Source organism: Capsicum annuum, chromosome 10, assembly GCF_002878395.1.
Source record: "Capsicum annuum cultivar UCD-10X-F1 chromosome 10, UCD10Xv1.1, whole genome shotgun sequence".
NCBI classification, from domain to species: Eukaryota; Viridiplantae; Streptophyta; class Magnoliopsida; order Solanales; family Solanaceae; genus Capsicum; species Capsicum annuum.
Window position 1 is genome coordinate 210,987,388 of NC_061120.1, and position 13,019 is coordinate 211,000,406.

The following is a 13,019-nucleotide window of genomic DNA, read 5'->3' on the forward strand; positions in this document are numbered from 1 at the left end:
AATTTAATTATTATACCCCTAATTAAATACATGTCTGTTTTAATTTTTTTAAATGTAATTTTACTATATCACCTCTAATTAATTATTATACACTTAATTAAATACTATAAGTCATTTACATAATAAAAAATTAATAATATTTATTTAAAAATAAAATAGACACTTATGAGGTGTCTGTTTCGACTGCTTCAACCGTAGTTTTATCGTATCACCCTTGATTAATTATTATAAGTCATTCAAGAAATAAAAATTAATCATATTTAATAAAAAAAAAAGATAAGACATAAAATAAAAATTAACTCTTAATGTTTTAAATTAACTTGACGACTAATATGAGGCACTCTTAATTTTTTTTTTACAGGCATTTTTTAAAAGCAATTCTCCTATGTAATAAATGACAATGAAGTAGCTGAAGAAGGCTGCTCATGGTCGACATGCCTACTTCAGCTGCTTGAACCATAATTTTACCATATCATTCCTAATAAATTTATAAATTATTTATATAAAAAATAATAATATTTAATAAATAAAGTAAAATAGAAATTAATGACATGACTGTTTTAGCTATTTCAATCGTGATTTTACTATATCATTAATAATTAATTATTATAAGTCATCTAAGAATTAAAAAATTAATAATATTTAATAAAAAATATAAAATAGATATAAAATGATAATTTAATTCTTAATATTTTAAATTAACTTGACGTCTTATATGAGCCCACTTATTTTTTTCATAGATATTTTTAATAATAATTTTACTATGTCACTTCTTATTAGTAGAATAGAAGAAAAATTATTATAAATCACAATAATTCAAAACTTAAATTATTTTAAAAATATAATTGACTAACAATGCCATAAAAGTTTGAACAAAGAGAGTAACATATATTATTTAAAAATTACATAAAAAATATTAAAAATTACAATAGTTAACAACTTAAAATATGTAAAAATATATTAAAAATATAATTAATTATCTAAATTTTACGTGTGTCACATATATTGTGGCCAAAAAAAAATTTACATTGGGCTGGTGCTAGCATGGGCCTTCGGTATCTAGTTTCTATTATATAGAAAGGAGAGTTGAGGACGAATAAGGGCAAACTTATAATTATACTCATTATTATCAAGGGCAAAGGATCTTTAACTTGAAAATATCTCTTTCTTCACTCCTTTTTCAAGCTTCTTGATATAAAATAAAATTACCTTACAAACATACTATTTGTATACCATGATACATTTTAATGCATACATTATAACATATTATATTTTTACCTAGGTTATTATTTTCTATGATCTCTTCTATTAGTTAACTTTCTTATCAAGACTTTAGTTTTTCCCATATTGATCCTTATTATTCCAAGAATCTAAATATTCTTAATTTTTCATTTGAACAAATTTCTACTTTGGACATAGATACTATTCCTCTTTATTTTATGCAATGTCGATTTACCTTTGATATTTTCAATCCTCCATCTTTTTAAAATATTTTTATATAATATGTAATATTTTTTAATTCTTTTATTCTAGATATTGATAGATTTTTGTTTAAGTTTAATAACATTATAAGTAGAATAATTTTATGAACTTATAACAAAATATAATGCTATCTTTTATGATATTATTTAAATATTACATGTATTAATTATATATGTATGTAACTTTTACATATCTCTTATTCTTAATTGTGTATATAGATAAACGAGTTTTGTCATTAATTGTTATTTCTAAATTATAATTTAATGACAATATAAATGGATGATCTTTGAGGAATTTATTATAAAATATAAATACTATTTCTATTTTTTAATTATTTTTATTACTTATATTAAAATATATCTATAAAACTATCACTCTCTATTATTTTTAATTGTATAAATAGATATTAAAATTTTGTTGTTAATAATAAAATATTTTTTAGAAAAAATTATTCATTCATTTCATTATAAACGTCAATAGTGTATGCACTTAAGTTACTATTTCTCACTTTTTTCTTTTTTGTCTAACTAATAATGCTTATTTTTCATGTAGAGATTTGTAGTTTTTTAAAAAAAATTGATGAGCTGAATAACGATCAAGGATAAAAATGTCATTTCAGCAAATTTATAATTTAATAACATAATTAAGCTTCAAGCAATTGTACAACAAGCAAAGATCATATTAAATTTTCAAAAAGTTATTCAAGTTATACTAAATTCTAATGGATACGTGAAAACAAGGCACTAGAACAACAAAAATATTTTGTGTATGTGTAAAAATATAAACTCAATTTTTGTCTTCAACTGGTCATCAATTATCATCCTTATCAGAGAAGCTTTTTTTCAAAAGGTAATATTCAACACCATACACTGTTTTTTCTTCTTTAAATTAATTTGATATTTAATCAAATTACTTTTTGTTATTGCTTCACTTTAACTCATAACATAACTAATGGGAGTATAAACTATCTATTATTTTAGAAATTAAAAAATTAATTATTTTTCAATTTTATTTTTCTTTAATATAATAAAAATTGAATGAAATTAGTGTGATAAAAACAAATAGTATATGTTAAACTAAAATAAAAATAATAAATAAAAGAAATTTATTGAATTATCAATTTTAATATTTAATAGAGCCTACAAATATCAAGACAAATAAATGAATTAGGTGGAATGATTGAAATGCAAAGTAAACTAAGTAGGCGTTTGGCCATAAATATTATTCACAATATTTTGAAATATATTTTTACTTTATTTCATAATATTTGTTTGGCCATAAATATTTCAAAATACTTTTTCACTATTTTTGGATTTCTGAAAAACACCTCAAGAGGTGTTCCGCTATTTTTTAATTCACTTTTTATACTTTTAAATTTATTTTCTTAATTTTTTATTTTCATAAAATAACTCAATTTTCATAAACCTCTCAAAAATTTCTAAATTATTATCAATTTTTATATTTTTTTAACTTCAAAACTCATTTCCAAAATAATATGATCAAACAGATCCTAAGAGTATTCCCAAAATTTAAAAATCACAGATCTTCATCTAAATAGAGAATGAGTCTATATTTTATTTCATTTTAAACATTAGAAAATAATTTAAATAGTTGAATTAATGTAAGTTTGATTAATTTTTTAGTTGTCGGATCAAATTGATAAAAAAAAATTATTCTTGAGTCCAATTAATGTATATGATAATAGAATATGTTTAGATTATCAACGTGGATAGTGGTGCAGTGTTGGGATTGCTCTTTCCTTAATCATAGGTCTCAGATTTGAGCCTTGAAGTGAGGAAAATTTTATTGGGAGCGCCAATCCCCTGCAGTGTGCAATCCGAATTAGTCGGGGCTTCAATGTGAGTAGACACTGAGTGAAAAAATAAGAGAAAAATATTTTTATATTTTTAAATTGATCAAATCAAAATTGAATTAACCATAGTAAATTATTTTCCTTATTTTTTAATTTTTTTATTTTAAGATTCCAATTAATATTTAAAATTTTGTCAGAAATAGTCTTTCTATCCCAAAGAGTAGAGGTAAGATTTATGTACATTCTACCATTCTCAAACCTATTTTGTGAAATTATATATAGTATATGTTGTTGTATCAATTCAAACTTAATATTATTTTAATAATTAATAATAATATACAAGTAACAATTTATGTGCAAAGAATAATAAAGAAAAAAGTACAAGAACCATGTTCTTAATAGATCTTCCAAAGAAAATAAAGGAGTTAGGAAAACTATAAGAACTTTATTAAATGTACGATGTGATTTTTAACTTTCTTAAATATAGTATTTTTCATGTATAATTCAATTCAATCTAGCAAATAAAATTATATTTTAAATCACAATAAATTTATGTCATCATGCGATGTTGAAAAAACAAATTAAGTTTTAGCCTTAGTGCTTTAGAGCAACAAGAAAAAAATGTTTTCATGATAGATATCAATAATACTTAAAAATATTTGTGCATTAGATAACTTTATATACAGTATTTTTTTATAAAATTACAGTTTATAGCAAGAGTAACATTATTTTACTCATTAACTAGACAAGTGCATGATTTACTCTCAATATTTTACATTTTCCTATTTTCAGTCCATTATTTCAACTCCCCCAAATATAGTCATATCTTTTATCCTTTTTTTATCTTATTTTTTTATTATTTTATTTTATTTTTTATTTTTTATTTTACTTTATTTTCTCTCTTCTTTTTTTCCCTTTTTCGTTTTTTAAAAAAAATAATTTTTTTTCATATTTGAAGATAATTATCTTCAAGGTTTCAAAATAAAACATCATTACTGTCTTTCACTCTCTTATATCTCTACCTTTTTTGCTAGTTAGTTTTTTTCATCTTATTTATTTATAATTTTATTTTTTTTATTTTGATTTCTTTTCATTTTTTTCTTTTCACTTTATTTTTTCTCTTTTATTTCTCTTTGTTTTTCCTTTATCATTTTTTTTCTTTTTTCCATTTTCATTTTCTTCTATATTGTTCTATTTTATTTTGTTTCTTTTTTAAGGTGGGAGTTGCCTTGGTGAAGGACAAGATACGAGAAGTAAGGTTATGTTGGTTCGGGCACGTGATGAGGAGGGGCTTAGATGCTCCTGTGCAGAGGTGTGAGACACTGGCTATGAATGCTTTTAGGTGAGATAGAGGTAGACTAAAAAAATATTGGAGGGAGGTGATTAGGCATGATATGAAGCAGTTACAGCTAACGGAGGACATGACCCTTGATAGCAAGGTGTAGAGGAAGTGGATTAGGGTAGAGGGTTAGGGGTGAGAGGGCATCGATAATAGTATAGGTGCGCTTCTCGGGGGATAGAGTTTTTTGTTCGTGGCTAGCGGTGTTAGTTTATTTTGCTTATCGTACTAGTTTATATATGTACTTATCTTTTGTGTTTGATATTCTATTAGTTTGTCTTGTGTACCATACTAGTTATATACACTTATATTTGGATTGGTTTATGGGTATCGGTCCTAAGCCGGGATTCTATCGGAAACAACCTCTCTACTTCTCCTGAAGTAGTGGTATGGTTTGCGTACACTCTACCCTCCCCAGACCCTACTAGGTGGGAATACACTGGGTATGTTGTTGTATTTTTCTTTCTTCCTTTTTTCTTTTTCACTTCTCTTTTTTTTTCATTTTTTCTTTTTATATTTTTATTTTATTTTATTTTTTTACTCTTCTATCTCTAACTTTTATTTTGAAAAGACAAATATGTATATCACATACACATACTCAAAAAACATACAAAATACATAGTCATACAGGTCTAGATATGTATTTACAGTACAAAACATATATATGTATTTACGAAATACATATCATATTCATATTAAACAGTAACAAATATAACTATACTATATATCTTCATATGTATTTGCGAAATATAAAAGTGACTCATATAAAATAATAATATACATATGGATCACGTATGTATTCTATAAATACATATGCAGAGCTATATATAGTTTATATGGTGTTAAATTTATTTTTGAACTGTACATACTATGTCATTTTATAGGGTAACATATGTACTTATTTGTTTTCTTTTACTGTTTAAGATATGTCTCGTGTATTTTTTTTATTATATAATTGTCATTTTTGTTATAGAGATTTTGTGTCTTATATGTTTATATATATATGTGAGTCGGATATGTATTTCTATAAATATATATGCAGATACATATATGTATGTTTTTTACCATAAATACATATGCAGATCTGTATGTTTATTTATTTTGTATATTTTTTGAATATATATATGATATAGATATTTGTATTTTAAAAATAAAAGATAGAGATAGAAGGGTTAAAAAATAAAAAAATAGAAAAAAACAAAAACGAAAAATAAAAATTCAAAAAAAAGAAGTGAAAAGGAAAAAAAAAAGAAAGAGAAATAGAAACTAAAAATAGAAGTATAAAAATAAAAGCAAAAAAAAAAAGAAGAAGAAAACGAAAAAAAGTATGAGAAAAGGGAAAAAAAAGAAAAAAACTGAAAAAGGAAAAAAAAGAAGAGAAGTAGAAGAGAGAAAATAAAGTGGAAAGAAAACAATGGCAAAGAAAAGAAATTAAAATAAAAAATGAAAAAACTAACAAGAAAAAATAGTTAGAGATATAAGAGAATGATATTTTGAAATTTTGAAGATTATGAAAATAATAATTTTCATATTTGAGTTTGATTTAGAAAATGAATCTATTAATTTAAATAAGAGTAATTTATGAGAATTTTAGATGGGATAATTATTCTTTATTTAACTCAACTAATTTGAGTAAAATAAGGACAGTAAATCTTGTTGTATATGTATTTGTATAGCAACAGTTTATTTAAATACAAAATATAATTTGTTATTTTTCGTAATTATAAAACCGTTGCTATAAAAATTATAATTAAGGCTTTATAGTTACTATTTCTGAAATTTTTCCATAATTATTCCTTATTTAACTCAACTAATTTGAGTAAAATAAGGGCAGTAAATCTTGTTGTATATGTATTTGTATGGCAACAGTTCACTCAACTACAAAATACAATTTATTATTTTTCGTAATTATGAAACTGTTGCTATAAAAGTTACAATTAAGGCTCTATAATTGCTATTTCTGAAATATAGCTTTGGGTGGAGCTTGATTATGGTACATTACACCTTTGGATGAAACTCTAGGTATCACCTAGCATCTTCACATAAATTTGTTTTCTAGTGCCACCAGGAATAATGAGGGACGAGTTTAATATACTAGTTATTTCATAATAATTTAAAATATTTTCAACAATAAAATATAAGTACAGATTTAAAATATATGACAATAGATTATTTTAGTATTTACTTCATTTATTTTTACTTATCACTATTTGATATTGCACATCTATTACAAAAATAATTACTGATATGATTATTTTGGCGTAATTCCTCTATTAATTGACGTTTAGAGTAATATGTCTTAAAAATAGTTTGGAGAATAAATAATTAATAGTAAAGGTAAAATAAAAAAAATTCTTTTGTCTTTTCTTGATATATTAAAAATGACAAGTAAAAATAAAGACTCAATTAAAAAAAATAGTGACAAGTAAAAGCAAACGAATGGAGTATTAGATAACATATATTTATAAGTGATTAAACAAAATTTACTATTCAAATACTTAACTTCTTTTTCATAAATAGTTTTTATTTTATCATTTGATCCATCATTTCAACTTTAATTTGAAATAGATAATTTGAAGTTAGAAGAAGTATTTCAAGTGAAACGATTCTCACAAAGTTCAATTTTCTTTCAAGTGTACTTCATGCCCGAAGCACAATTTCAACTTTTGTACAACCATTATTTAATTAGAAAAAATATATAAATATGCACCTTAACTTATCATATTTATACAAAACTCCATTCTTATAAAGTAATTACAAAAATCTCAATTAATTATGTATCTTCGTTATCAGGAAACTAATTATGTTTAATAGATTAAAGATCAAAAAAATATATTTGAAGCTAATTATGTATTTTTACAAAGGAAAAAATGTATATTCATTGGATGTATCAGGAGCTAATTTACGTATCTTGACAGATCCATAATCAAGATTTTCAATAATTTTATAAAATATTAAATTTTTTTATTATTAAACTCTAAATCATCGAAATTTATATTATTTGTCCTATTTAATTTAAGCACCAAATACTCTTTTTTCCAATGTTTAACTAAATATTATTCAAGCGCCAATCAATGGTCCTCCTCCTATCATCCAATATTGTAATCAAGGCCTACATCATTCTTCCTTTCCATCGTCCATTGATTGCCGGGGTGCAAAGTTTTCATCCTTCCTTGAGTACTTCTCTCGAGGTGGAAAAATTATAGCATAAAAATATAAAATGTTTAAAACGAAATTTGGATGGTGATTGGCCCAAATTATTAGTTCAGCTCATTTAAACTTAATTTATAAAAAATTGGTTTATGTCATAAGAAATCTTATTTTGAGTCCTTCTTAACAATTCTTTTTACATAATTAATATTAATTTAAAAGATTATGATAGGACTAATTTGCCCTTTCTAATGCACTCTTCAATTATTTTGTAGACACGGTTATGCAACGTTAAAGCCCCGATTAGCACAAATCTCCATCATTTTGCCAATAGTAAATCAAATAAGACTAATGACACCTCTTTCTTTTGTTGATTTTAGTGCCTTCTTTATCTGCAACATGCTCAATCTTTTACTTGTGCACTTACTCTTTTATGTCTGTTCTATTATTATTTTTCTGTCTATTTAAAATAATTTCTCTATCAATGAAGTGGAGATAATGTCTGTGTACACTCTACTTTTCCAAGGTCATACTCGGTGGGATTATATTACGATTTTGGTATGTTATTGTTGTACTTATATTATTTAGACAACACTTAACAGGAAAAATAATAATTAAGAATTCATGCATATATGCTTCATACAAGGAATTGGGAAAAGTAATTGCAATCATTAGAGCATGAATAACGAAAAATAATGGGTATCAATTTGATGCAATGCAATGGAAAAGAGTTGAACCATTTCTTTTAGGAGTTCTGAGATCGTTTTCAAACTTTTAGTCTCAGAGCTCATTTTGTCTTGTTGCTGCATAGGAAGTTTGATGGAGAATCGGAAAGGGCAATGATAATTTATTTTAAGAATAGATACTTGCAAAATAATTTTTTTAAAAAAAGTGCCTCAACATGGACAAATTAGTCCTATCATAATTTTTTAAAACTAGCGATAATTAAGTAAAAAGAACTGTTATAAGAAAACTAAAATAGGGGAGGTAATCTATGAGGAAGGTCATGTGATAAGGCCAAACACAAGGGAAGGTCTTTGAAATTATTCCTAAAAACAAAATAAAATAACTTAGTTAAATTAGAATGATTGGGTATGACTCATATTTTAGTTTATTTAAATCCAAATAACTTTAGACAGAACAGTAACCCACATATCTATATCTATATATATATATAAAAGCAAATTTAGAAGTAAGACAAGAAGCCACGTGATAAGATATTAAAAAGCTACGTGACAATTTTTAGGACATAACTTAATAATGTAGTAAAATTTTTAAAATATTTGAATTTGAAAATATATTATTCGTTATTGGAAAAAAAGATTTCATTAGCTTAAAAATAGAAATTCATGGTTAAAGAGTTTTGAATGAACTTTTACTCTATCATGTTTATCTCTTTAAAATTTAAATAAATATTATAAAACTATTTAAATATAATTTATGTAAATATTAAATAAAATTTAAAAATATAATAATAATATTAATAATAAATAATAGCAGTAAAATTAGTAGTAGTAATGCGTAATAATAATAACAACAACAACAACAACAACAACAACAACAACAACAATAATAATAATAATAATAATAATAATTGTTAAAATTGTTAATACAATTCATATTTTAAATCGTTATTACCTTTTATAAAGAAAATATATATGATTTTTTAACAAACAATAAAGGGAAAGAAGATAAAAAGAAACAGAAATGACCTGTGCACGTCTCTTACCCCTTATGTGATAAAGATTACTATTAAATTTGAATTGTGACTTTTCCTTTTTAATAGAATATTTTTTTTGATTGAAAAATTATAATCCTCTTTAACTCCTTCTTATTAGCAATTATCAGTTTTTGTTCCTTTATTTTCTAAATTTATATTTATCCTAATCAGTTAGTTTTTTGGATATAAATTTAAATAAAATTTGAGTTAAAATAAATTTCTAACTTCTTAATTTTTTTCTATATATACTTCTATAATGATAAATATTGCTAAGCTTTCTCCTCCTTCTTTTAAAGTTATTTTATATTGATCATTAAAATTAGTTTACTTCATTCTTCATATTCTTTACTTTTTTTATGTGCTTTTTTTATTTTAACATTTTCAATTTTTATATGCAGATGAGTGATGATGAAATTTCTTGCTAATCTATTCTTCTATTATATTCAGGCCTAAATTCAAGTAAGTAATATTTATCAATATGATTTTGTTGGTTTGATTTTGGATAACAACAAATACATTCAATAGCGTTTGGTTTGATGAATATATATATATATTTATATACACACACGCACACACTTTTCTTATTATTGTCTGGGAGAACATTTATTCATTTATTCATGAATCTACTGATATCTTTGCTCCAATTTCTATTTATTCGTTTATTTGTTCAAGGAATTAATTGGCTCATCAATGTACTTTCCTACGGTCATAAATTATACATTCTGATATACATTCTGATATACATTTTAATAAAGTTGGTTTTGCCGTTCAATAGTTTAAAGCATTCAGAATCCTGCATGATATTTTTGGAATTTATTGTTCAACTATTAAATAATATAGCATTGATACCATGATAATTAAAATTATACTTAAAAAAAAATACTCATGATAATGTGCAAAAAGGTAAATCACTTTTAATAACTCTTCTGTCTATTAATAGTTAACATTTGAAGTCATCCTAATCATATATCTATATATAATATAAAGCAATCGATATATCTTCTATCTATCTATATATTATAAAGTAGGGGATAAAACACCACAATTAGTAAGTGATAACCTATTGAGAAGTCATGTGGAAAGTTTAGGATAAGATTAATAGTACTGAAATAAGATTTTTATAATTAGTTGAAATTGAAAATGTTAAGTTTTTTTCTAAAAAAAAAAATACCATTAGTTTAAAATTAGGAACCTAAGATTGAAGAATTCTAAATGAGTTATCACCATTTCATCTATATATTTCAGTTTAAATGTTACATGTATTTGAATACATTTGATTATAGTAGTACTTTAGATTTTTTTCAATATTGTTAGCTTACTCTTATTTCAATCATACAATTATAATTAAAAAGAAAAAATTGACTACTAAATCATTTCAAAATTATAAATCACCTTATTAGGATTCAATTGATGTAAAAAATAAACTTGAATCTATTGACAAACATTTTATAATTGGCACAACAAATATATGTTCCATACAACATTAAAGAGGCAAAGATAATGTGATAATTCATTTGTCATCAATTGTCAAATTAAATTAAAAAATGTCAACACAAATAATAATAATAATAATAATAATAATAATAATAATAATAATAATAATGGAAAAAAGAAAAAGGAAAAAAAGAACAACACGTTTTGGGATTTAGTGATAATCCCATAATCCAATTGTAAAGTTAAATTAAAAAATGTCAGTATAAATAATAATAATAATAATAATAATATTAATTATACTAATTATTATAATAATAATAATAACAAAAACACATTCTAGCCACAGTAATTTTGAATTTAATTTGATAATAACTTCCTCCATGGTTTTAGAGTTTTATTGTTATCTCAACACTTGGTGCTTATTATAATTTAATTTGAATTTAATTTTAAAATTATTTTATTTCAACTCTTTGACTTTATCTCAACTAAAATATATTATCTTCTACTTAAAAAATAAAATCATTAGCTTAAAGCTAGGAGCCTATGACTGAAAACTGCTAAATAAACTCTAACAATTTCTTAATAATAAAAGAACCCATATTTACTGAATATTCTTCTAATAGACTTTTACTATTTCATACTTATACCTTTTAAAATTTACATGTTATAAAATATATCTAAGTATATTTTATTTACATATTAAATAAAAAATAATAATCACAAAAATAATAATAATAAGAATAACAACAAGAATAATTATTTTAAATTAAAATATAAGATATATTTAAATTTGAAATAATAGAATTTTCAAAAAAATTGTTAATTATTTATTAAAAAATATGAATTATATATTAGAAGTAGTTACCACAGTAAAGATAGAGTTTTAATTGTAATATAACACCATGCTATCTCACCCCTATTTTATCAAAAATTTTGAATGATTTACCACGTCTTGAATTGATTAATAATTAAAAAATTAAGTAATAACAACAATGCAGAAAATATCTATAAAATTTATAGGAAATTTATTTATTTATTCATAATAAAAGAAAATAACATAGAAAATAATGTATTTAAAAAGTGTAAACAATCTATTTGAGATTTAAATTTAAGTTCAAAAATATGTAATTAAGAGAATCTCAAAATTTTCATTAACCTAATTTAACTCACGTAATTCTATGAAAAAAATACAACATGATAAATTGTTAGATTGTTAACCACCTAGATGAAGAAAATTTTGAATAATTTGTTAAAGAAAAATGTGAAAGTCAAAGAACAATAAGAAGATAAAGTAGCAGACTTCTCAAAGTTATGAAGCGTGAAAGTGATGATAGATAAAATAAACATTAACGTGAAAAGAAAATGAAAGTGATAGTCATTTAGTGTTGGAGAAGATTTTTTTTTTCTTCTTTTCATAGTATTGAAAAAATATTTTTTTTTTTTTGTAGATTCCATAACTAAATTTAATTTTTGAGTTATATGGAGAATAAGTTATTTTTTGGTAAAATAATAAAATTGATATTGTTAATTATTTTTTTCATTTAAATTTGGAGTATCAGAATTTATCTAAAATATTTTATGTTAGTGTTGAATAAGATATAAACATTTTTTTTTTGGTTTAAGAATTCAGAATGTGTAAGTTAATTATGTGGCAATTGAGAAGCTTATTCTTAAATAGTTAAAGTAAGTTATTATTTTTTTGTGATAACTTGAATTGATGAAGTAGTAATTATGCAAATTATATTATTATTGAGGAATTGATAAATTTCACTGATCTATGAAGAATAAATTTATAAATAATTGTGAGAAATTAAATTTAAACTATTAGATTTAAAACAATCAGAATTTGTGGCTAAATTCAAAAAATAATACTTCATTAGGTCACAATCATAATTTAATTCTTATTTGTAATAATTTTAATTTTTTTATCATAATAAATTTCTTTCATGGATAAAGAGATTATATGTCATGCAAATAAGATTTCTCTATATAAAAATAAAGGTATGTTGATTATACTTAATTTAACTTTTTAATTAATTTTTATTATTCAAAATTAACATTTTATATTTATATTCTGTCAC